This window comes from Peromyscus californicus, unplaced genomic scaffold (assembly GCF_007827085.1).
Source record: "Peromyscus californicus insignis strain IS unplaced genomic scaffold, ASM782708v3 Scaffold_2__1_contigs__length_46816999, whole genome shotgun sequence".
NCBI classification, from domain to species: Eukaryota; Metazoa; Chordata; class Mammalia; order Rodentia; family Cricetidae; genus Peromyscus; species Peromyscus californicus.
Window position 1 is genome coordinate 41,200,038 of NW_026294540.1, and position 26,598 is coordinate 41,226,635.

Below are 26,598 nucleotides of genomic sequence, written 5' to 3' on the forward strand. Positions count from 1 at the left end.
TTCTCAAGAAGGGTGAAGCCACCATGCTCCCCCGTAAGGCTGTGTGTGAACCCTGAGACCAGCCACCGGCCAGCACACTCACAGGGCCCAGAGACGCGAGCACAGCCAGATGAGCTCTCCCACAGTCCCACCTGAATGGCCTGAAGCAGCCTCGGAACCCGGAGACCCTTAGAACCCCACGGTGATGCTGTCACTCCCGCATCTTGTTCGCAGCCCCTCTGTACTGGTTTGTCCCAGCAAGCCGCCATGCTGGGACAGGCCCCTTGACAACAAGCTACAGGAGATCTCTAAGCTGAGCTACCTCACCCTGCCTGGCCAGCAGCTCTGCCCAATCAGTCCGACACCATGAGGAAATGGGTCACAACACATCACAAATACATGTGACACTGATAAAAAATAATATTAAATTAAAATGAAAAAAAAACACTACCTATAGTCACATTGAAAATGTTTCAGGCATATTGTGGCACACACCTTTATTCTCAGCTTTTTTGAGAGGCAGAGACCAGTGGGTCTTTGAGTCCAACCTGGTCTATATATGGATGGAGCTTCAGGCCATCCAGGGCTATATAAGGCCCTCCCTCCAAAAAAGAAGGTCTCCACCCTGGGCTGCAATCATTCCAGGATTTCAGAACCTACAAAAGATGAGCCATACACGGCCCCTGACCTCATGGTGCACTCATCTACATGGGGGGGAGAAAGCAAGTAATGGTTGAGACCCAACCATCTGCACAACAAACATTTATTGAGTACCTACTGTATACTACAAACCCTCCCTGTGCATGATGAGGAGTCAGACTACAGGTAGCTCCTGTCCTTGGTGCAGACAGAGGTATAAACATGTCTGGCCAAGACAGGAAGGCCTCCCGGTGATGTACCAGACATCACCCGCCCTGTATCTCTTCTCCCAAGAAAGGATGGTGGGGAGCTAGCTGCCTTGGTGATTTTAGCTGTCAATTTGGCAGCGATGACTCCAGACCTGTGCCTGAGGACCAACCCACGACTTCCCCTACACGCTTTCGTACAGCATTTCCCAAGCCCAAGGCGCTGCAGCTCAGGTCCAGGCTCCTCTGGTTGTCAACACCCTCGTGTTAGGTCATGAGGAGGCTGCTCTCCACTAGGCCACTAGGCAAGCAGAAATACTTGGTACAGCAAGACGTGCGTTCTCAGTTCAGCATTTGACTACACAAGCGTGCACGGAATGACAGCGGGGTTGCCCAGGCTCTCTCAGCCCAGCACCCAGTGGCACCTGCCCATGCACAGCACCCTCCCAGCTCCTCACTGGTGAGGTCCTAATTCTCATTAGGCTTTGGGAAGGGACACCTGGCAACTCTGCACCTAGGATCACTACTCCACACCTGCAATCATTCCAGGATTTCAGAACCTACAAAAGATGAGCCATACACTGATCCTGACCTCATGGCGCACTTATCTACGTGGGGAGAAGACAGTAGCTGACTTGCACAACGAATATTCATTGAGTACCTACTGTATACTACTGTATACTACACCTCCCCCCCCCCCCGCCCCGATTCAGGAATGACTACATGAAGCTCCCTGTTCTCAGTGAAGAAGGAGGCATAAACATGCCTGGCCAAGACAGGAAGGCCTTATTATAAGGGAATTATTATCAACGGAATTAATGACAGGAAGACATTATTAATGAGGCTACAGCGGCTTCGTCAACAGGTACTGCTTATAGCCTAATCCTCCCTACAGATCCAGACACCCCCCCCCCCCAGCCCTTTCCTCCTCCCTTCTTAATCCTCCTGGCAAGGCGCTGAGGCACAGTCACTCACATGTCACTCACATGTGACACAGGTCACTGGCTATGTCTCCCACAAATGCCTTCTGATTAAGGACTCCTGTGGTCTGCTGAACCTGGTTATGTGGGCATTCTTAATATAGGCAGAAAGAATGAAGGCTGTGAATGGCCATAAATGGCTGTAGGAATGTGTGAGTGAGGTTCATTGTACACACACACACACACACACACACACACACACACACACACACTCCTTGCCCTTTGTGTGCCCTCTATCCACACTGAAAGCTTTACCTGTCAACATTTTCAGATGATAACACAGCAAGAAAAACAATGAAATCTCCACACCCAGTGAATGTTTGTAATTTAATAGAAAGTAGATAGAGCAGTAGTTTTTTCCCACAACTATTTGTGTTTTAATTAATTAATTAATTAATTATGAGGGGCAGGATCTCTATGTAACCCTGGCTGTCCTGTAACTTGATGTGCAGACCAAGCTGGCCTCGAACTCACGAAGATCCGCTTGCTTCTGCCTCCTGAGTGTTGGGACTCAAGGCGTGCGCCGCCACACTTGATTTGAGCAATCGACTTTTAAAGTATAGTTTCAGTAGCACCCTTTTTCTATGCGGAACCCAAACTTATTTTTTAGGTGAGCTACTTTTATTTAAAAAGAAAAGCAAGGCAGTCTCTCTGGCCAACTTTGACCCCCACCCCTCCTACCCCCCACACCCCCACCCACACCCCCACTCCGCTCAAAACTCTCAAGTCTGAAAAAGTGTTGGGAATTTTAAATATAAGAAGGGGCTGCGTGCAAGGTTCAGAGGTCGAGTGCTTCTCCAGCACAGGCAAGGCCCTAGGTTCTATGTCCGAATTCACTAAGACAGGACTATAGTTATCCGTTAGGTTGGGTTGAAATGAACGATACATTTCAGCACAAAAATGTTCGAGTTCCGGGGTGCCAAGGGACAGGCAGTACCTGGAGTAAGACTCTCGGACCTTCTCACTGAGGATGACTGGAGCCTGGGCGACACCTCGTCACAGCAGAATCTGTGGTAGCTTCAGGTCCCTGCAAGGCAAAGAAAGGGTTGTCACATACACGCAGCTCAGTCTGGGCACCAGAGCCTCCAAACCGAGGCTGTGAGGGGAAGCAAGGGTTCCTCTCAGCCCTGCTGCGCTCATCAGGGCACCACAACTGAGGGAGTCCACCCGTGGACAGGTGTCATGGATGACCACCGTGAGTCACCCTGTGTCCTCTGCAAGAGCATCCAGCACTTGGAAGCCATCTCTCCTGCCTCACGACTTTTTTTTTTTAATGGTATACTGCAACATGCCAACTCAGGAAGGATCTGCATGTATCAGTGAAACAGTAACTACAGGAGTCTGAGATCCAGCCAAAGTGCAAACACCCACGTGTTTCAGTATTTAAAAGCCCCCACGATAGGATTTCAGAGCCCACCAACGACTGCACACGGAGTTTGGTGTCCTTTGCAACAGAAACATAACGCCCCGATCTAAGCAAGGTGACTAATGGCCTCTGAGGGTAGATCTCTGAGATGGCGCTTGCCTGGTGTGCAAAATAGCCCTGGGTCGGTCCCCAGGACTGGAGAAGAAAGGGGAAGGCGCAGAGAAGGCGAGTCTTAAATAGCTGTTTAGGAGGCTTGCCCCGTCACATTTTTCTGTACAGTATATAAAACAATTAATGCTAAATTGAAGTGACAGAAAATGCAGGCCATTGCAGTAATCCAGGACGAACCTATTAAGATCAGCGGCATGGAATGCACAGTGAATAAAATTCATTAGGACCGCTTTTCCTAATCCAAGAAATGCTCCAACCAACTCATTCTGATTTTCCAGACTTGCAAATTCCTTTGTTAAAAGCAGAACCATAAAAATACCACACACCTAATACACGAGGAATTCAACCCCAATTATCTCATAGCAAAGCAGCCAGCGTTCACCCCCACCCTCCAAGGCCTCCAGCGGGGAGGAGGCTTGTGAACGCATGATCGTGCACATGAAGCTGCGTTCTAGCAAGAGTGGACACCTGGCCCACCCAGGACAAATATGTACTGGAAGTGTTAGCAAGCATATCACCCTGCCCAACCTAGAAGTCAAAAGGAGTCAGGCCTTCCCAGGTAGTGCAGACTGGACTCAGTGAACGCATCCGGAGCCTGCAGCACATGTACTGGGGAGCTAGTGACCGCTGGCCATCTGAGGCTATGCTGACAGGCATGTTCAGGGTCCATTCCTTTTCTTGTAAAATGCCTTGAGAATTCCATACGATGTATTTTGATCATATTTACCCCTAACTCTTCTTAACTCCTCCCAGAACGACAACCCTCCTGACCCTCCAACCTTGTGTCTTTTTTTTTTTTTAATAACCCATCAATTACATTTTGTGCTTCCCATATACTCCTGGGAGTGGGGCCACCCACTCGAAGAGCGGTTCTCAACTGACTGATCTCCACCCCTTTTGGGGTTAAATGACCCTTTCACAGGGGGTCACCTAAGTCCATCAGAAAACATGAATATTTACATTACGATTCACAACAGTAGCAAAATCACAGTTATGAAGTAGCAACGTAAATAATTTTATGGTTGGGGGTGGTCAGCACAACCTGAGGGACTGTATTAAAGGGTCTTAGCATTAGGAAGGTTGAGAAGCACTGGTCTAGAGTGTGGCTGACCCAGGAGGAGCCCTATCCTTAATGAAAAGTGACTGTCCCTCCCCCGAAGCCATCAACTGTCCATAGCTGCTCAGTTAGGAGTGGGGGCGCATGAGACCCTTCCGCCTCCACGCTGGGGTGTGGACGGGCTTGATCCTGCACAGACTGCACAGTGGCTCCAAGTTCGTGAGGGCAGCGACCCTGCCTCGCCTCACTCTGGTCCTCAGTGACCTTAAAATCTTCCTGCCCAGAGGTGGCCATTCTGAAAGCATTTCCTGGATCACAGAATCTAGGAGACTCCCCTCCGTCCTTCAGCCTGCTAGTCTTGAAACATTAGGCTACAGTCTCCATCTTAAATGTTCCCCAGAGGCCCGTATGGTAAAGGCCCGTATGTTCCTCAGCTTGCAGGCTCCTGGGAGGTAGTGGAACCTTTGAGAGGTGAGGCCTAGGGGGAGGAAGCTGGGCCCCTGAGGGCATGTCCTTTCTTCTTTCTTTTCTGTCCAGCCATGAATGGAGAGTTTTGCTTCTCCTGTGCTTCTGCCTCCGTGAGCTACCTCTCCACAGGCAGGTGTGCCTGGACTGTGGGAAAAAGCTGGCTGAGCAAGCCCGGGAAGCCAGCCAGTAAAACTTACAAAGTCAAAAGGCAGCGTGGTCAACAAAGAATGCCTAGATATAGACCCTAGCCTCAGCCCCTCAACAATTACATTATCCCAGCCCATTCTGTACCAAGACCACTTGGCTCGAAATTTGATGATTCATCCTTCAAGACACAAAACCCTGGAGTGTGTGTGTGTGTGTATGGGGGAGGGGGGGGGGGTGTTCCACTGCCCTTCACTGCTGAACACTGAAGAAGGCCAGTGAGGGAGAGTCTCACCCCTGGGCAAAAATCAAATGATGGCTGAGAATTGACCAAGTGGGAGTGGGAAGAGTGGATCTTGCCCCCCTACATCTGGCAATGTCTAGAGACATCTTCAATTGCCACGCTGACGGATCACAGCGGATAGAGGCCAAGAATGTTCCTAAGCAACCTACAATGGACAGGGCAGTTCCAGCAAAGTTATCCTCAATGGGAGGTGGAGAAGCCACGCCTCCTGGTGTGTCCCTGGAGAATGTGAGATGCTATACATCTATCTAATCAAGTGGGTTGGAGACTGCTCTACCACTTAAATGCCAGGACCAAGAAGCACAATAAGATCTGCAAATGAGCACATTAGTCCCAAGAATCCAAAACCCCATCGCTGCATCCTGTGAGAAACTCGGATGTCCCCAAACTGTGAGAGACGGAGCAAGCACATAAAAGCAAAGAAAGATGTAGTGTGGACGGAGGTGCCAGCTCGTGAGTGAGTCTGCTGTCCTGCAGACAGGGGGCAAGGTCTGGAGAGAAAAACTGCTGGTGCCCACTCTGCCCTGCAAGCCGTACAGGTGGCTCCCTAGTAGTGTTCCTGGCTGGGCACCTGCAGTTCCTATGTCACAGATGAGCAGAGGCTCACAGAAGGTATAAGTGACTCCACTTTGAAGTCCAGACCCCATTGGGTCTGGTCCTCTTGTAGAGCTGGAGAGATGGCTCAGAGGTTAAGAGCACTGGCTGCTCTTGCAGAGGACCTAGGTTCAATTCCCAACACCCACATGGTGACTTACAACCACCTGTATCTCCAGTTTCAGAGGATCTGCCCTCTTCTGGTTTCTGATGGTACTACATCCACATGGTGTGTATAAACTCACACAAGCTCACACACATCCTTCTTTCTAAAAGTTTTTTAAGTCTCTCATCAGGACAGAGTATCTGAGTGTTTCCAAGGCAACCATCTTTACCTGGAAGGGAACAGACAGCTTAGCTGCTTTCCTGGCCAGTGAGCACAAACTTAACATCTAACAACTAAGAAAATAAAATCTATAAACACTAAGTGTGAAGGAACCGACTGGCCACCTAAAACAACAACATTCAGACTCTAAAAGGAAAAGCTGATGAGAACCAAAACCAGTGAGAAAGAGGAAGAGAGAGCCAGGGCACAGCGTGGGGAGGCACGAGAGGACAGACACACTGACACTCCTCTCAGTCACTTCCCTCGCCACACTGGTGTGCTCTCCACAGCCTCTTACTTCTGCATCTAGTGCCGCAGGAGTAAAGCCCTCCAAACCAGCAATGGCCCGCTGACAACAGTAATAGGCTAGCCCATATGTTAAGCCCTACCATACCATGCTCCAGGCCCTACCCTGAGGTCCTGTGGGTGTGTAATGTCATTGAACGGGCACGAGAGCAACCCTCCCTGCAGATACAGTGTTATGTGATGGGAGGAGGAGGGGGAGGAGGGGGGGAGGAGGAGGAGGAGGAGGGGGAGGAGGAGGAGAAGGAGGGGGAGGAGGAGAAGGAAGAAGAGGAGGAGGAGGGAGGAGAAGGAGGAGGGGGAGGAGGAGGAGAAGGAGGAGGAGAAGAAGGAGGCAGAGGAGGAGGAGGAGGGAGGAGGGGGGGGAGGGGGAGGAGACAACGGTCTGGAGGGAACGCTGGTACCAAGCGCTGATGACCAGGGAGGCAGAGCGAGCTTAGACACGGCGTTCTCGACCCCAGCGCCTTCCCTCCTCCAGAGCGCAAAGAACTGTTTAAAAAGCAAGGAGCGCCAATGCACGGCTGTAAGCTCGGTACCAGGGACCCTGCAGCAGGGGCCTCGGGTTCAAGGCCAGCCCGTTACACAGTGAGATCCTGTCACAACAGATGATTGATTGATTGATTGATTGATTGATTGATTGACAGACAGCAGAAGCCAGCCTGAGATACACGGTGAGACTCTGTAACAGTCTAGACTGTTGTCTCACTGATGATAGACAGAGATGGTCTACAAATCTGCTAAATATTTTTTTAATTTAATAAATGCGTTCTTGGGGGACTTCTTGGAATAAATGCATGGGTCCACAACACTTTCTCTGCATCTCATTCTGTCCTTCAGCCCTGGGTGCTCACCCTCAGCATGCATGGAGATCTCTGCCCAATAGCTGATGAGCTACCCCGATAAACGCAGTGAGGAGAATCGGCTACTTAAGGGCTCCTCCGGTCAGAGTGAAGAATTGTTTGATGGGTGAATAATCAGCTCTTAATTACACAGTTTGTCTTTTAAAATAAAGAATTATCTTATTAATGAGGTGCTCGAGGGGACAGTGGCACCCACCCTGAATTTGGACGTGCAACATGCCTGTCTGCTGGTCTATAAAATACAGGCTGGCAGTGCGGAAGTCGGGGTATAACGAGAGCAGAGCGGCTCGTGTTGCTGCTGTTGCGGGTTTTCCTCGGTCTTGCTTTAGGTTCCATGTGTATGGGTGTTTGCCTATGTGCATGTATGTGCCCACAGACCCAGAAGAGGGCACTGAATCCCGCGGACCTGGAGTTACAGATGGCGTGAACTGCTGAGATCTAAGTCCTCTGGAAGAGCAGCCAGTGCTCTTAACCTGAGCCATCGCTCCAGTCCCAAGAAAGCTACTCTTGTACACACAAACACAATACACACACTGCAGGACACACTCACAAATACAATACACACACTGCAGGGCACACACATACAATACACACACTGCAGGGCACACACACACAATACACACACTGCAGGGCACACACATACAATACACACACTGCAGGGCACACTCATACAATACACACTGCAAGGCACACACATACAATACACACTGCAGGGCACACTCATACAATACACACACTGCAGGGCACACAAATACAGTACACACACTGCAGGGCACACACATACAATACACACACTGCAGGACACACTCACAAATACAATACACACACTGCAGGGCACACACATACAATACACACACTGCAGGGCACACACACACAATACACACACTGCAGGGCACACACATACAATACACACACTGCAGGGCACACTCATACAATATACACACTGCAGGGCACACACATACAATTCACACACTGCAGGGCACTCATATAATACACACACTGCAGGGCACACACACACACAATACACACACTGCAGGGCACACACACACAATACACACACTGCAGGGCACACTCATACAATACACACACTGCAGGGCACACACACACAATACACACACTGCAGGGCACACTCATACAATTCACACACTGCAGGGCACACTCATACAATTCACACACTACAGGGCACACACACAAATGCACACACTGCAGATTATTGACAAAATGATCAGGAAAAGGAAAGGAAGCCTGGAAAACCAGGCTTTGTGACTCACACCTATAATCCCAGCACTCAGGAGTCCCTGACAGGAGGATGGAGAGTTTGAGGACAGTCTGGGCTACAATGCAAAACCCTGTCTCAAAAAAGCCCAGATAGGCAAAGAAAGAGACTTTAATGGTAGACCCGAAGATCCAAGCCAGAGCGGTCAGGACTTCCCTGGATGGAAGCAGGCAGAAGAGCATCTCAAAAGGCCCGACCGGGAGAGTCTGTGTCTCCTCGCAGAGTGTTGAGGGTGGGGCCCTGCCCGGGAGGGTCTGCGCTACTCTTCAAACTTTACGGGGCTTCCCCTAAAAACAAAGGCACACTCAGACTTCCACACCTCCTGCTCTCCCATAGCTCAGCAATCACTTTCCACAGCTCTTTTCCCCCCAAGATCTGCTTATGCCAACTGCCAGGGCCCAAGCAGAGCAACAGAAAATTAGCCAGATGAAAACAGGACTTCTTGGCACAAACAGGTGCCCTGGAGAGGTGCCTGGGAAGGACAGTGGCCTGGGGACATGCTCGGTGGACCTCCCCACAGTTCCCAGAACCACCCCTGGAAGCGCCTAGCACCTTGCCTCGAGCATCCTCCCAGGCCTTGCCACGCCCCTTCCTGTGCCTTACGGTGCACCTGGTCCTACCATTCCCTTGAGCCTTGCCGGGCACCTCACCATGCCTAGGTACATCTTGCCTCACCTTGCCAAACAGGTATAAAGCCCTGGGTTGCAGTCCAGCACTACGCTACTAATAATAAACAATAATACTGATAATGATGATGATGATGATTTTAAAGTAAAAATAAAAACCAAAGAGGATCGTGGTGGCGATGGTTACAACACTATGAATATGCTGGGTGTGGTGGTACACATCTCAAACCCCAGCACTCTGAAGGCAGAAGCGGGTGGGTCTGCAGCGTTCAAGGCCAGCCTGGTCTACATAGTGAGTTCCAGGACAGGGCTAGGTAGAGAGACTCTGCCTCAAACAAACAAAATACACTGTGAACCTACTCAATGCTACTGACTTTAAAATGGCTAAATTGTTTCGTATTTTGTGCCTTCTACTGCGATTTGAAAGTACCGATAATTCGATAATTCGAGAACAAAACAGAAAACTCCCACGTGGAGGAGGCACAGCTTGGAGAAAGCACTGGAGGAACCAGAATTGTTAAACACGCGGGCCTGTTCTCACCACGGGAAGGAACCGAAGCCCCGTCACCTGGGGTGGGTGTTGGCTAACAACCCGGTGATCTTTTGCTCGTCTATGGAGCCAGCCCTCGCAATACCCCCAAATCCTGGGCATTATTTAGGCCCTTGTCTTGAGCTCTGTCTCTCAGTGACTAGAACCAACCTTATGAGAGAGGTCACAGGTATTTTGCATCCTCCATCAGCAGAATCCGTCCTCGTGTTTATTACAAATCCTTCTTCCCTAGGCCCTTACCCTGAGCGCTGTTCACCAGCCAATAGAACTCATTCTTATTGTAAAGGTCATAGGTGCTTTGCTACTTGGCAAGGGAGTTTCAATGGAGCCATTCCAGAAGCTTTGTTGTGATTTTGATTGTGGAGACTTTCCCCCAAAGTATTACTATGCTCCCCACCCCCCCCCCACCCCCAGCTGAGGACCGAACCCAGGGCCTTGTGCTTGCTAGGCAAGCGCTCTACCACTGAGTTAAATCCCCAACCCCTACTATGCTTTAACATGTAAGAAAAATAAGCCCGGGAGGTCAGACTCCGGAAGATTTTGACCCAGTGCTTGCTAACGTGATGCTGACCCACTCTTCACCTCACATGCATCATTTCCCTGCAAGTCTCGTGGCCTGCAGGGACCCCAGCACACACCTAAAAAGACTGAAACAGCTAAACAGAAGTTTAACTCAGGTTTGGCTGATGCCTCAGCAACTCCATTCACAACTATACACCCCAAAATTTATAATAGCCAAAATGTGGAAACAACCCGAGTGCTCCGTGTTGTGGACTATCATTGATCCATACAAAGTCATAAAGTACTGACCCATGCAACATGTGGACAGGCTTGGACAATACCACGCTAAGTGAAAGAAGCCGATTGTAAATACGTTGGGTTGGTCCATTTGTAAGAAATGTTTGAAATCCAGACAGGAAGAACTTAGTGCTTTCCTGGAACTGGGGGAGCCAAGGAGGAAGGAGTGAGGAGCAAATGAACGGGTTATGTAGGGGTGAGTAATGGAAATTCTGGCAATCATGGTGATGGCTGGATAAGCCTTTGTATTCACTGACAAGCACCCAGTTTCGCTCAAACCGATGAGCATCATAGCATGTAAATGACGTTTTAAAATGCTGATGGGGAAAAAAAAATAACAGAATGGCTAAGAGTGATCCATCCCACCACCCAACGGGGAACAGGGCGAAGCTCTTGCCAGTAGCCCCTCCTCCACATACTTCAGTTTTGATTTGAGTCTAAACTCTTATCTCCGCCCCTCCAGATCAAAAGGTGGACTCCAGCTGCAGCGGGCAAACGCTCTCCACCACACTCACGGGGCCATCTGTTACATGGAATGGGCATTCTGCTCTGAGTGTTAGGACCATGAAATGAGCCCCTGCTTAATGAACACACGCAGCCTGCACACAGCAGCTTGGGCTGTTCCGTTACAGTAGGAATCTAAAGCCCCATCTCAGCTCAAGGCTTCAATAGAGCAGTGTCAGCTCTCAGAAAAAGATGAAGGAAGGCTAGGCCACTTGCTAAGGCCATATACACGGTTTCTCGGCTTTCAGTTCCAAATTGAGGGCAGAGTGGGAACCCCTCTACCTAGGGTGTATGTGTGTATGGTCCAGGACCAGAGAAAATGGGAAGACTTTAAGAAGCAATCATGGGGCTGGACAGATGGCTCAGAGGTTAAGAACACTGGCTGTTCTTCCAGAGGTCCTGAGTTCAATTCCCAGCACCCACATGGTGGCTCACAACCATCCGGAATGAGATTTGGTGCCCTCTTCTGGCCCACAGGGACACATGCAGACAGAACACTGTACACATAATAAATAAATCTTTCAAAAAAGAAGAAGCAATCATGAGGAAGATATTTTTTTTTAAGTCTGAGAGCAAAGCTTTGAAGGCATGCTCAGCTCAGGAAGGCAGAGGCAAGCTGGGGAACACGTCCCCAACAGCGTGTGCAGGAGGATGCTCACAAACAGCACCAGCACTGCCTTTCTGCCGCCAAGGCATACCTGCCAGGTGACTTCCTGCGGGACGTGTGGAGTTGATGGGAACAACTCTTTGCAAGTGGTGTCAGCCACCTCTTCCTTCCCACAGACACGTCTGGAACCACCCCTGAAGACAAATAAGTCTGGAATGTAGCCTGGAGCCCACAGGTGAAAAAAAAAAAAAAAAAGCCCTTGAGAAGGAAGGCTGTCTGTGCTAGCCCCACGGGAATTGGGCAAACACTGACAAGCCTTGGCCTTGGCTGTACTTTTATAGACCTGTGAGTAATTTGTCCTCCTGGGGCTAAATTGCTAGCTGGCTGCTTCGAATCCTAGGTGCACAGAAAGGATGTGGGATGAGCGCTCAGAGCAGAGCCGCATGCCTTAGTGCTCCCTCGGCACAGAGGACACTCCTTGTCCCTGGAGGGGGCAGGTGGCCGGACATTCCGAATGCCTGGCTGATGAGGACTGAGAGAAGGGAGCCCAACAAGGTGCACAAGAAATAAAGAATGTGGTGTCTGGAAGGGGCAGAAAACAAGCGAATCCATCCCCAAACAGTCTGTGTGCCACGGACACACTCACCTGTGTCCCCTTAAAGGAGTGTGACTTTTGTCACCATTTAGACATTCTCAGATCTATGGAGAACTCTAAAGAGAGTGACATCCAAATTCCTGGAAGTCAGACACTGGACTCACCCAGTGTAAGAGCCAGCTAGCTCTTCCCTGTGGGGACACAGAAAACTGAGTCCATAGGACGCTGGACATTCGAAAGCCTGCTGTCTAATTTACTTTGGAATTTACCAATCTATTACAACAAAAATGCTTGCTCAAAGGCACCTTGAAGATAGAATAACTCTCAGAATGCCTAAAGAAATCATACTAACTACGATCTGCTCTAGGAGTTGACAAGGGAGAACACCTGGGGGGGGGGGGTTGAACCAGAGGGATGGCTCAGTGGTTAAGAACATGTATTGCTCTTCCAGAGGGTCCGAGTTGGGTTCCCAGAATCCATGTCAAGTGGCTCACAACCCTTGTAACTCCAGCTTTGGGGAATGTGGCACCCTGACCTGGCCTATGTGGGCACGCACACGTCCGTGGCATACACGCACACAGATACACACTCATGAATAAAAATAAAACTTAAAGGAAAAAAAAAAAAAGCACCTCGCCCACTTTTTCTGAAGCCTGAGTTAGGAATGGTTTCGTTTTTAAATCATCGCGAAGGAATAAATAAGCAAGGAAGAAGAGGGAGAGGAAGGGAAGACAAAGACCACGGTGGCCCACCAGGACGGAGGTGTTGACAGTACAGCCCTGGCCCCTCCAGAGCCCGTCTGCTCCAGCCTGGGCCAGCCTGTCCCTCTGTGGCCTGAGCAGCTCAAGGCAGGGGCGTAACCTGTAAGCTGAAATAAACTCTTTCCTCCCCAAGCCAGTGTGTTATCACGGCCACAGAAAGCCAGCTAAGACAGTCTCCTTTCGTCATCTGAGCGAGGCCGGCTGGCTACTGCCCTAGGAGCAGGGCCACCCTCGGCTGCTGACCCCGAAGCCCAGAGGACAGGTGGTAGGCACACACGCCAAGGAGCTCAACAACACCAAGAGCCCTCCTCCTGCCAGAGCAGGCCGCTTCCGAATTCCATCAGACTAATAAGCAATAGCACGGTCCCCAAACACGCAGCCCAGCATGATGTTAACCCGCTAGGGTAGCAAAACAAATTAATGACGTGTATGCTGCCTCGGAGTGCAGGTGCCGTGAGGAGAGACCAGGGTGTTGGTGGTCTCCGTGAAGCTGGAGGTTACAGACTGTTGTAGGCCACGGGGTGACGAGGGTGCTGGGAACCAAACACAGGTCTTCTTCTGGAAGAACAGTAAGTGTTCTGAACTACTGAGCCATCTCTGCAGACGCCCCAAGTCGTTTAAAAAGGTGGGTGGGGCCCTCCAGGTCCAGAGGATCCGACATGGCGGCTTCCGGTCTCCTCGGGTAGGGCACTGGTATGGTGTGCAGACAGACACAGGCAAAATACTCATACACATAAAAAGTAAAAGTTAACTTACTTCTGTGGTACAAAAGTATTTTGTAATTGAGAATCACTACTCAAATATACAGTTTTAAAAATCAGGTTCTGGGACTGGAGAAATAGGTCAAGTGGTTAAGAGAAGCAGCTTCTCTTGCAGAGGACTGGGTTCAGTCCCCAGCACCCACATTGTTGTATGGGTGTGGGTTCACGAGGGTCTGTGAAAAGAAGACACACGGAGGCACTCTAAGGATGATTTTTTTTTTTTTTTTTTTTTTTAGCCTTTCCAGCTGCAGGGGTTCAGCTGCTGGCGAACTGACTGACTGTAGCTTTAGCAAAAGGCTTTTTAGTTGTTACACAATTCACACCTTTAGCAAGTCGATTTCTGTATACCAAAATGTCTTATCTAAACTCCCCAAAGAGACGATGCCAGTGCAAATTCTCAGTTAAGAGACATCTCAAGACAACATCTGGTAGACAGAGGAAGAAGGACCTCTATGAATGAGGCCAGTCTAGCCCAAATTTTCATTTTAATATATTTAAACATTGGGGTATCCAGTCTCTACAGAGCAAAACAAAAGCTCTGTCTGTGCTCAGGGAGGCTATTGTGAATCTCAGCTTTCACACAAGTATGTGGAACGGAGTTCAGTTCCCAGCTCATAAAAAGCCAATGATGGAGTTGGAGGCAGAGGCAGGAGGGTCCCTGGAACTCACTGGTCAGGTAGCCTAGCTGGATTAAGAGGCCCAAGTTCAGTGAAGATAACTTGTCTCAACACATTGGTGGAGCCGATCATGGTGACGCACACCTTTAGTCCCCACACCAGGGAGGCAGAGGCAGGCAGAGCTCTGAGTTTGAGGCCAGCCTGGTCTACATTAGAGTTCCAGGCCAGGCAGGGCTACACAGTGAGACCCTGTCTCACAAAATAACAAGGTAGAGAGCAGTTGAGGAAGGCAGCCAACATTTACCTCTGCCCCCCACATCCACACACACACCCCATTTCACACACACACACACACACAAAAAAAAAAAACACACAAAATGCCTGAGCTCTGCCTACTCCACCATGAGGCCATTCTTTCGGTCTGAACTTGGGGCGGGGGTGGGGTGGGGGGGTGCCCAACTAAGAAGCTACCTCCCTCTGTCCAGGAGGTCTGGATGCTCACAAAGCCCCATTATTTGCTTTGCCAAAGCATGTATACATTGAATAGAAATGTTTGTTTTCCACATCCTGCTTTATGACTCTGAAGAACAATGGCTAAAGAATAAAAGACTAATTTCAAGGACCCATTTTTTTAACCCATCCTCTCCGATCTAACTGTATGAAGCCATCGCACTTCCCGCCTTTTAACTTACATTTCTGTCAACGCATCATCTCCTCTCTCTTGTTGACCTTTACGTGGGACAATCTGGCTTCAGAAACCTCTTCAAAGGAAAAGCCAAAGTGAAATGTCACCGGGGGAAGACGCCAGGTGGCCAACAGCCAGGAAGGTACCCAGCACTCAGCCCTGAGGCTGTGACATGCTGGGACCCAGGCACAAGGCGACGGACCAAGCATGGCTCTGGCCTGCAGACTCCCGGACCCAGCTAAGCGCAGCATGCCATCTGGCACCAGATCTTCCCCCGTCACCGCCCTGTCCCGGTGGGCCAGCCTCGCTAGGTCCTGGGGTCCCCACAAGAAGGGCCAGGATGTTTCGCCCAAGATGTAATCACCAGATTTTCCTCACCTACAGAAAGTAGCCTGACTAAGAGGTACAAAGCCCGTGTGCGCAAGAGCAGCAATCACGTGATCGGTTTTGGTGTGAGGTACAGAAAACAGTGGATGAGTCAAGGTTAATCCTTCAAACCTCTACTCCGGATGGCTGCTAGGAATTCTAAATTTGGATTTAGAAATAACCAAATCTGCAGCACTTGCTAGCACATACCTTCAATCCCAGCACTCGGGAGGCAGGGGCAGGCAGATCTCTATGAGTTCAAGGCCAGCCTGGGTTACATTGCAAGTTCTAGGCCAGCAAAAGAAGTACAAGTTTTGAGCTGAGGCGACACCTAAGTAAGACATGTGTGGCTCTGCCATATGGACTCCTACCAGGACACCCTCGGCGCTGGGTTATAATCTAGAGAGTGATGGAAGGTAATCAAAGCCACCGAGACTAAGCAACATGAGCCCTTAGCGCGCCCAGACCAGCAAGCAAGCCACCACCCGGAAAGCGACAAACCCAACAGGCAGAAGCCTGCTCCACGTGGGACAGTACACAACAAATTTTTCACAGGACTCTGAAGACTACAATGAAACAAAGGACAATATTGGCAAAGTCTAAGTCCATCACAGGCATCTGCTACTGAAATTACTAAGGCAATGTAATTTCAATTACACTGACATTCATCCTGTCCCAAACGCTATTGTGTACCGCCTGGTCACTTCTCAGCATTCCACCCGACAGTGACATTCACCTTGGCAACACTTCTGGAATGGCCCATGCCCTTGACCATGGTCCACACACGTTATGCAGTGTCTGGAAGATGTTGCTGAGCCTTGCAAGGAAAGCAGATGTTACTGGGCAACTGTAAATTCCTCACTAATGTAAACACCCCAATTCCACCCCCCACCCCACTCCCTGCTCAGGCACTGATGTAATTTTTGTTTTGTCTTTTAAAACACTGTACCCCTGGAGCTTGGGCACCAAGACTTTCCAGAGCACGGATCCATACTCTTGGTCTGGCCATTAATAAAAGTCTCAAAACTTTTAACTGAGCTGGGCAGTGGTGGTGCACACCTTTAATCCCCATACTCGAAAGGCAGAGGCAGGTGGATCTCTAGGAGTTCGAGACCAGGCTGGTCTACAGAGTGAGTTCCAGGAGAAACCTTGTCTTGAAAAACAAAAAACAAAAGACAAAAAAAAAAAAAAGCCTTTTAATTGGCTTAATTAGTGTGGTTGCCAATAACCTTCTCTCATGGATCATTTCACTATGGACAGCTGGCAGACAAGGACTTATCTGTGCTCTAAAAACTTGAAGACTTCAGCTAGAGTTCACTTGGGAAAATGTTTTCCTTAAGAACTCATTGGCGATGGCACATTTCTGATAAAAGGACTGTGTCCTCAATTGAAGTTGAAACATCCTTAGATCAAGCTAGACCTCTAATCTCAGCACTCAGGAGGCTGAAGCAAGAAGACAAGGCGTTTGAGGACAGCCTGGGCTACTTAATGAGACTCTGTCAAATGAAACAAAATGTGTTGTCGCAATGCCGGTGTCTGGTGCAGAGGGCGAGTGGAAATATCTAGCACCCAGTTTGGGGTGTGAGGCTCTGAATTGAAAACTAGAGGTCTGGGCTCACCAAAAACCAGGGTGCTGCAGGAGGCAAGAACCCTGCCAACAGAAGGGCATGGACCCACATTTAAGAAGCCAATGGAGGAAGCATGGCTCTCACAAGGAGAACAGAGACGTTTGAAAGAGTCCAGAGGCAGACGTAGTGTCCTACCGCGTCCGCCTTCGGTAAGTCCCACACCCTCACATTTCTCCGTAAGTTTGGAGCCAAGCGCGGCCCATCTTGATGTCAGCTGAGCATGAAGATGCCAAATCAAACATACGATAAATTTCATGCGAACAGTAAGAAACTGTTTAATGTAAGGATGTCCCAAATATATCATCATTATGTTCTAAGTATTGCCAGAAAAAAAAGATCACTTTGTAAGTTATTAAAGTTACACTGAGTGGCAGAAGACTTCACTTAACCTCTGTTGGCAAGGCCCTGGATCGCATCAGAGAAAGAGGGGGAGAAGAACACGCCCACTGCAAACTTAACTGGGCACCCAGTATTTTAACTCGATGTACGTTGTTGAGCGCTCTGGCCCCACCCCCACCTTGCAAGGCCCAGTCCCCGGGCCTGCATGCCAACTACCTCCTGCAAAGGCTCTTCCCCAGGCCAACCAGTGATCAACTTCCCTCTTTGACAAGGGGCCCCATCTGATGCCTGCAGGAGCCTACTTCAGCTACCGCAGAGGAGGGAAGGCTCTGTAGAGAAGAGGGATGGCCAGCCACGTGATGAGGTATTTCAGAAACACAATGGATGGTGAGGGCAAAGCCCGTGGGTCAGAAAGCGGAGTTGGGTAGAGCTCTTACCAAGCAGCAGCTTCCTTTTCAAAGTCGGGGCCCAGAGTGGGTCACCCCTGCAAGCTCACCTGATCTATGAAAACGGGTGCACACTAACTGCTCGGGTTATCACAATATCCACAGACACCCGCCCCTCCCGAGAATTAAGTATGGCCATGAGGGACAGACATCTGCTAACTAAGAACTTCACCCGTAGGGCACTGAATCACTGCTCTCATCGCTGTTCAAAATACCTGACAAAAGCGATTTAAAAATGAAGAAGGGCTTGCCAGGGGGTGGCGCTCACCTTTAATCCCAGCACTCTGGAGGCAGAGGCAGGAGAGTCTCTGAGTTCGAGGCCAGCCTGGGCTACAGAGTGAGATCCAGGACAGCCAGAGCTACACAGAGAAACCCTGTCTCAAAACACACACACACACACACACACACACACACACACACACACACACAAAATGAAGGGCTTGTTGGCACATGATTTGGGGGGCACAGTCCATCATGACAGGGAGGATACGGTGGCAGGAATGGAAGGAGCAGGTCACAGAGTCCGAAGTCAAGAAGTAAAGAGGGACGGGTGCTGGTGCCAGCCTGCTTTCTCCTCCTCGCCTTTAAAAAGTATAGAAATATTTTTAAGTTTTATTTTTCCTAAGATTTGCCTGGAGACATATGCATGTGTACCGCGTGCATGCAGTGACTGTGGAGGCCAGAAGAGGGCGCTGGATCACCTGGAACTGGAGTTGCAGGTGGTTGTGAGCTGCCACGTGGGTGCTGGGAATTGAACCCAGGTCCTCGGCAACAGCAGCCAATGCTCTTAACCTCTGAGCCACCTCTCCATCTCCTTCTTCCTTTCCTTATGATTCAGTCAGGACCCCAAGCCACAGAATGATGCAATCCACATCAAGGCTGAGTCTTCCTTCCACAGTTCAACCTCTCTAGAAATGCCCTTCACAGACACACCCAGGTGTGTCTCTTAGGCGACTCTAGATCTCGGCAATCTGGTGGTGGAGATGACAAGTCACAGATGTTTGTTTGTTTGTTTGTTTGTTTGTTTGTTTGTTTTTCCAGACAGGGTTTCTCTGTAACAGCCCTGGCTGTCCTGGAACTCGATTTGTAGACCAGGCTAGCCTTGTACTCATAGAGATCCATCCACCTGCCTCTGGCTCCCGAATGCTGGGATCAAAGGTGTGCGCCACCACACCCGGAGACAATCACAGGTTCTTAAGCAACATCTGCTGCTGTAATAACCAGGGGAGCAGATGCAGTACTCCTTAAGAGGCGGGCCTTGAAACCTGACACCTGCTATAACTGGAGGCCGGCAGTCAATGAGAGGAAAGCTTACTACATCCTCCAAGGACGCCCCTAAGAATTAGTATTACCCAGCGTGTGCTAAGGTTTGTTGGCAGTACAAATCACAACTGTCTGTGCAAAGCCCAGACCGAATAAACAGAAGTCCTGCCCGCCCTGATGGAGCCTGTGTAAGCGCCTCCCAGGCAGAGGAAGAGAGAAGCTGGCCGCCCCTCCCGCAGCAAAGCTGGGCACAGTTCCTCTTCCCCTTCATCTAAGCGCTGCCACTGTCCTTAAGTTGGGGGAGCAGGCATGTCTAACCAAGTAAACATCAAAGGACACCTAGGTTTTTTTATTCAAACTGTGGCCAAGATCTCTTGATCTTTGCTGGAAGGATTCCCAGCGATGCCTTGTCAAGACAAGGATGAACAGAAGGGGTCAGGACCCGAGAGGAAAGGAGAAAGGGAGGAGAGAAGGAAGGGAAGAGAGGAGGGACGAGGAGGAGGGATTCTGTAAGAAGACAAGGCTTTATTCTGTGGTCAAGCCCCCAGAAGAGTTTCCATTTGTTGTTGTTGTTTTGCTTTTTTTTCTTCTTTTGAGAAAGGGTCTCAGGGTGTAACCCTGGACTTCACTATGTAGCCCAGGCTGCTCTGGAACTCGGAGATCCGCCTACCTCTCTTCCCATAGTGCCGGCATCAAAGGCATGCGCCACCACACCCACGTCTCAGTTTAAAAAGAGAAACAGGACAGCTTTGGCTCCCAGCACTAGGGAGGCAGAGGCAGGTGGATCTCTGTGAGTTCGAGGCCAGCCTGGTCTACACCCAGAGCTACCTAACCGAGAGACCCCAGTCTCAAACAACAGAACAAAAGGCTCCTTTGTTTGCTTCGACGCTGTGCACTGTGCAGTCTCTCAGAGAATTTAGAATCTAGGAGCAAACAGAGCCTGAGACAATGGAGCGCATACTTGGCATTGAAGTATTCTGTTTGCTAAACACCACCCGGCAGGAAGCAGACCAACCATATCTGTCCCCTAAACTGTCTGGTGTTTCTGACCGTTGAGTTGGGCTAAAAAGGTGACTTTATATGTAAACTAATGGGTGGGGTTTTCAAACCATGGTCTGGAAAGCTGACACTCCAGATGAATTTCTGTCCTCGCTTGGACACTGATGGCCACATAATCACATGCCGCCGCCTACACCCTATCAGCCTACATCTATGTTTCAAGACCAAAGGGTCCAGTTTTTATTAATTTTCACCAAATATTAAAGCTTAGCCTACGTATACTCCCATGAGTGTGCCTGGACTTGTAGGACGCAACTTCCTGCAGATGGAAGGAACCACAGAACTAACTCTCAGATGAGTAAGAGACATTTCTTTCTTTCTCTTTTTTTTTTTAAGATTTATTTATTACGTATACAGTGTTCTGTCTGCACATGTGCCTGCAGGCCAGAAGGGGGCGCCAGATCTCATTACAGATGGCTGTGAGCCACCATGTGGGTGCTGGGAATTGAACTCGGGACCTCTGGAAGAGCAGCCAGCGCTCTTAAGCTCTGAGCCATCTCTCCAGCCCCATTTTCTAACAGCAGGGAACTAGTGAATACAGCTAGCATGCTCTTGAAACTGGGGACTCTCAATTGCTTTGTGCCACTGCTTCTGAGGGCCATGAGTTTCCCCCTCATCTCTGACACCAGTGAAACCAGTCGCAAATCAAGTTGAAAGGGTAGACGGAGGAGGGAGTGGGTGTTCTGAAGGCCCATTTCTTGTTTAGATAGCTTGCCCTACCTTTGCCCTAGCAGAGGAGCCCTGAGGGGGTGAGCGTCTAGCAGACTTCGAGAACAATTGAAGCGCTCTCTCCAGCACCATTCAAAATGCAATTGAGCACACGCCTTTAATCTCAGGAGGCAGGGGCAGGTGGATCTTTGTGAGTTCGAGGCCAGCCTGGTCTACAGAGTGAGTTCCAGGACAGCCAGGGCTACACAGAGACCCTGTCTTAAAAAAAAAAAAAAAAAAAAAAAAAAATGAAATCAAGGGACTGGGTAGTGGTGGCACACGCCTTTATTCCCAGCACTTGGGAGGCAGAGCCAGGCAGATCTCCATGAGTTCAAGGCCAGCCTGGTCTACAGAGCGAGATCCAGGACAGGCACCAAAACTACACAGAGAAACCCTGTCTTGAAAAAACAAAAAAAAAAAAAAAAAAAAAAGAAAGAAAGAAAGAGTACACTGGATAGGCTGAGGCAGGTTGAATGCCATGTTCAAGGCCAGCTGGGGCTACACCGTGAGACTCTGTCAAAAAAAAAAAGGGGGTGGGGAGAAAGAACATAAGCCACAGTACTCAGGGGACCGGCAACGTCCCGTCCAGCTGTTACACACAGCACTGCGCTAAGAACCAGAAAGCAATCCCTCCGTCCTCAGGACCCCAAAGATGCTAGACGAGGCCAAGAAGCAAACTCCTGTGTCCAGTCCACACCAAGGCCAGAGCTGCAGCCCTGCCTCTCCGACACCAGAACCTCTGTCCTCTTTCTGACCAAGCTGCGCCAAGCCAAAGGTGACCTCACACCTTCCTAGTGGCCAGTCCAGCCGCTGCTGTGCTTCCTTTCAATTACGTAGACAGAAGCATCAGTATGGAAAGGTCACGAGTCACTATATCCAACCAGAGTGCAACGGAGGTCAACTGTAAAATCCAAATGAAAGTCCGGTGGTGTGACGCGGCTAACTGTGAATGGTGTATTATAGGCAGGTGGGCTGATGGTGCCTGATCCTACAGCTCAGAGGTCACCTTCCCTCCAGCAGACTTGGCTCTGGACTAAGCGTCAGGCTTTTTTTCCTGCAACACCATCTGGTGGCCTGGCTGGAATCCAGGCCCTTCTACACTTCCACGTCAGATCAGGGTCACGGCACTATTTCTATAGGGCTTCCATCGTGGAAACCAAAGCACCTTCTAGGGGAACCTAGGGGAACAGTGACACTAACTTTGACATAGCCATGTCCCCTGGGGGCGTGACACTGTACAGTCTTGATGAAGGATGGACAGGGGAGAAGGAAATACCCCAGAGAGGACGTGGATCCTCCTTTGGGGACATTTCTAAATCAGATAACAGCTGAACCCCAAGCTTGCCCTGTTCTTCCCTGCCAACACCCACCATCCAGTCTGCGTCTGTGGAGCCAAGAACATCAGAAATACTACCCAGGCAAATGAAGTCTATCCCAGCCAAGTGTCCTGCTTTGGGAGAGGCTCACAAAGCAACCTTTGTAAGCAGGCGTGTCCCATGATAGCATTGTTCAAAGACTCATGACAAACTCCAAAATCCCCTGGCCCTCGTGTGCCAGAGAACGACCAAGACCCAGGGCCACTTCCGCTTTCCCTACCTTGTGACCAGGCATGCAAAGTCTTATTTGCTTTTTTATTTATTCCCAAACACTGCCCGGCCTGATAGGAACGCTGACTTCTGGAGCTGCTTGGAGAGTCTGGGGCTTGCCTCACCCTGGCCTCTGACTCTCGGACACCCTGGTCACATCTCTGAGCCCTGGTCCAGCCAACCTTCTTAGGCATGCACCCGGCTGTTCCCAAACAAAAGAAAAAGGCTTCTTTGGAGCCTGAAACCTAGAACTTTCGCCCGTCTGTAATGCAACACTTATCGGATTTCTGTCCAGAGAGCAGATATTGAACAGAGGCTGCACTGAAGTCACATTTCTGCAGAATTGACTCCATGCCCTTCCCTGTCCTCCCGTGAACTTTCTGTGAAGTGGGGGGGGGGGGGGCGCACCTCAGGGCCAGAGGGTACCGTTGCTTTAGATAACAATGCCTGTCTTAGCCAGCTCACTCACACCTGCTCGGGCAAACGTAAAGGATGGTGAGCAAACACTGGAGTGAGGGGCCACACTTTGCTTCCTGGGTAGCCACACTGCTTCCCGGCTGACTCTGAGTCCAGGGAAAGCAAGGAGCAGGTGCAGGGACGAACTGGGAACAATCTACTGGAAACTACCGATGTCTTCTTGCAGAGAGTCAACAGTAGGTATCGCAGGCAGGCTCTGGTCCTGCACTTTTGACTGGGTAGTGTTCTTGGCTCCCCGGGGACTCACCAGGGCTGGACAGTGGCCCTGCCCTGCCCTGTTCAGAGTCCTCTACTGTCAAGTTCCGGAATTCTGTCCAGATTCTAGCCCATTTCTCTGCAAGAATGTCTTGTAGCTGACAAGAACGTCGGTCCCCTCAACTCTTCTTGCTGCCTTCTTTCTATGTTACTCTAAGGCAAGCCTGGAACTCAGGAGGGCAGGAAACACAGAACACCATGGGGTTTACCCAGAGACTGTTCCTGCAGACAGCTTTTCCAGATCTCTTCTGGACCATCAACTGGGCTCGGCTACTGTTCACTACCCATATGCTTCCCCGGAATCCAAACAGGGTATTATTTTGCACAGGCAAAATAATAATAATAATTCAAAATAAAAAATCCTTTCATTTCCCTTTGATGGGAGCTGTATGTATTTGATGTGCACGGTTAGCTAATAAACTTTCGAAAAATAACCTTAGGCTTCCTCCCTGGTGAGATAACTGGGGACCCAGACTTCTCATGGCCTATCCCGACATTCCAACCTTCCCCCAGAGACACCCAGCACAACAGGACATGGCAGCCACTGAGCTGACACCAGGAAATGCCTGCCCTCCATGACTGGATAAGCGTCCAGTGGTGTTTTGCTGGACGGGGAATGCCGGGCATGAGGCTGCTCCCTCTTTCCACAACTGGGATGAAGAGATCATTGTCAGAAGTTCTTCTGGAATATTCTTTCGAGCAGCACAGATCTGGTGGACCATGTGAATATGGACTCGGGGACCTATTCTCCTCCCTTACAGTCATATCTGTTGGGCAAGGAAAGGCTTCTAGATGGCCACCTCTGTCATCGGCCTAACCCCAGACTTCCTGTCTCTCTCCACCACACATGGTCATCACTGTGCCTGTTTGACACATAATTTCCCAGTCTCACCTCACGGCACAGTGCTCTTTGGTGGTGCCATAGCCTCGAAATGTCACAATTTCCTGATTAGGGCTGGAAATCCAGAGGTAAATAGCCTCCTACAAGAAACCCTTCCAAATCCCAAAGCAGAGACTCTGGCCCAGAGTCAGAACTCCTTTCCCAGTCTACGGCTAGTGAAAGGGAGCCGAGTCTTAGGTAGACACACCCTCCCAAGTGCTGGCTGAGTCCACCTCACCTGCAGGGGAGAGAGATGAGTCCCCAGCAGGCATTGCTTCCGTGTGGACAGCAGGGGACAACAGAGGTGATCTTCCTGGGTCTTCAGGCTGTTTCAAGGCCACTTGAGAGCCCAGGATTCCCACACTTGGAATCGTCACATCCCTTGAGATCCATTCCCCATCAGCCTTTTCTTTTCTTTTCTTTTCTTTGTTTGTTTGTTTTGTTTTTTGAGACAGGGTTTCTCTGTGTAGCTTTGTGCCTTCCCTGGAACTTACTCTGTAGCCCAGGCTGGCCTCGAACTCACAGAGATCCGCCTGCCTCTGCCTCCCGAGTGCTGGGATTAAAGGCGTGCGCCACCACCGCCTGGCCCCCATCAGCCTTTTCACACTCAGAGTGCCATACTGTGTACAGTACCATGATGGGTGGTACCATCCCTCACGGCATAAGCCTTCAACTCCCCTGCCCAACGAAACCACTGCCGCCACCCAGGGCCGTCCCTGGAAAGTCCCAGCTCGGCTCATCTTACAGAAGTGACCACACATCCCCGATTATAAGAGAAAAAAATGTAAATAACATTTGCTCCACTGCTGCTTATATTTGATTCAATAAATGGCATTTTTCTAATTATTTAACAGAAGCCTTTCGACAAGCCTAAGAATTAATGAATCAACACAATAGAAATTTGTGAGACACAGCCAGGCTGTGGTGGTGCACACCTTTAATCCCAGCACTTGAGAGGCAGAGGCTGGTGGATCTCTGAGTTCGAGGTCAGCCTGGTCTAGAGTAAGTTCCAGGACAGTCAAGATTATGCAGGGAAAAAAAAAAAAAACAACAAAAACTTGTCTCTTGAAAAAAACAAAAAGAAAAGAAATCTGTGAGACCGCCATTGTGGTACACAACTTTAATCTTAGCACATGAGAGGCAGAGACAGGTAGACCTCTGTGAGTTCCAGGCCAGACTGGTCTACAGAGTGAGTTCCAGCCCAGCCAGTACTACAGAGTTAAGACCCTGTTTAAAAAAAATGGGGGGTGCTGGAGAAATAGCTCAGTTGTTCAGAACACATACTGTTCCTAAAGAGGATCAGAATTCGGTTCCCAGCACCCACGGCAGGCAGCTCACAGCCACCTGTAACTCCAGCTCCAGGGGACCTGACGCCCTCTTCTGGCTTCTGAGAGCGCTACACTCACATTCACATCCCCCCCCCACACACACACATACACATACATAAAAATAAATTAAAATTAAAAAAAGAAAAATCACATAATATCTGCCGTTTCATGGTACCCCATTCTATTGTGACCCCTTCTTCTTTTCCTATGAGGAGGTAAAAGAACACCCTTTTAATTAGGGACTCCTGTCTACTCAGTGGACACTGTCACAGGGAGTGGGGAGACCCCTGGGAAGGCACAGGACCCTGACATGGTTCCTTATGGATCAACTTCACATCCTCTCCTCTCGCATTAAATTTCCCTCTGCCGTATCCTGCCGCAGGCAGACAGCTTTGAACTCAACGACAGGCAAACACAGCCAAGGTTTAGTCTGATGCTTCTGAGCCAAATCCTTCCTCTTGGCAGAGTTCAGCACCCCTGGGGAGGTGGTGGTGGTGGGTGGGACCCACGTTTGAGCACCTCCTTTCCCTGGCCACCCTTTCTAAGACCTGAAAAGCCGAGCATAAGTAAATTACCAGGAGACGTAACCACCCAAGCATACACCAGATATTACTGTAAGTGGCACCCTGGTTTAAGGCCCTCTAAGCAGGGGACCTGGGAACCTGGCACCCCATACCAGCTCTGACAGTGCCAAGTTCACCCCTCTAATCCCTCTCCAAGCTCGGTTCATCCACTCTGTGCCTGCTCTTAATTAGAAAGCGCCTGGCATCCACCTCTTGGGTGAAGAATTTCCTGAGGAAGAAGGAACAAGCCTTGGCCCATCTCACACCCACCCAGTCCTTCTGGAAACACCTCTGAGAGTATAAACTGGCACCTACTCTTTTACCAGCAGAGCAAGGACACGTGTATGTGCAACCCGGGGAATGGGACTCCTGGAGACGGCCCTGGAGGCTGAAGTTTAACCCTGTGTACACTCAGCCTGAGCCTCCCCCGAGCCTGGGCTTTAGTCCTCCACGTGAGACTTGTGACTTCAGATGCAGAAACCGAGGCAAAGCTGCAGCTGGTCCTGTCACACAGACGGCCTGTG

General features: G+C 49.9%; 1 protein-coding gene across 3 annotated transcripts in view; it reads right to left on the reverse strand.

The window, feature by feature from the left end:
* Slc7a1 (solute carrier family 7 member 1) overlaps nucleotides 1-26,598 on the reverse strand; it is a 75,549-nt gene that overhangs the window by 35,079 nt on the left and 13,872 nt on the right. For all 3 annotated transcript variants that reach the window (XM_052754553.1, XM_052754555.1, XM_052754554.1), the window contains exon 2: nucleotides 2,742-2,831. The gene's annotated coding sequence lies outside the window, so the exon portion shown is untranslated. The remainder of the gene's footprint in view (nucleotides 1-2,741; nucleotides 2,832-26,598) is intronic.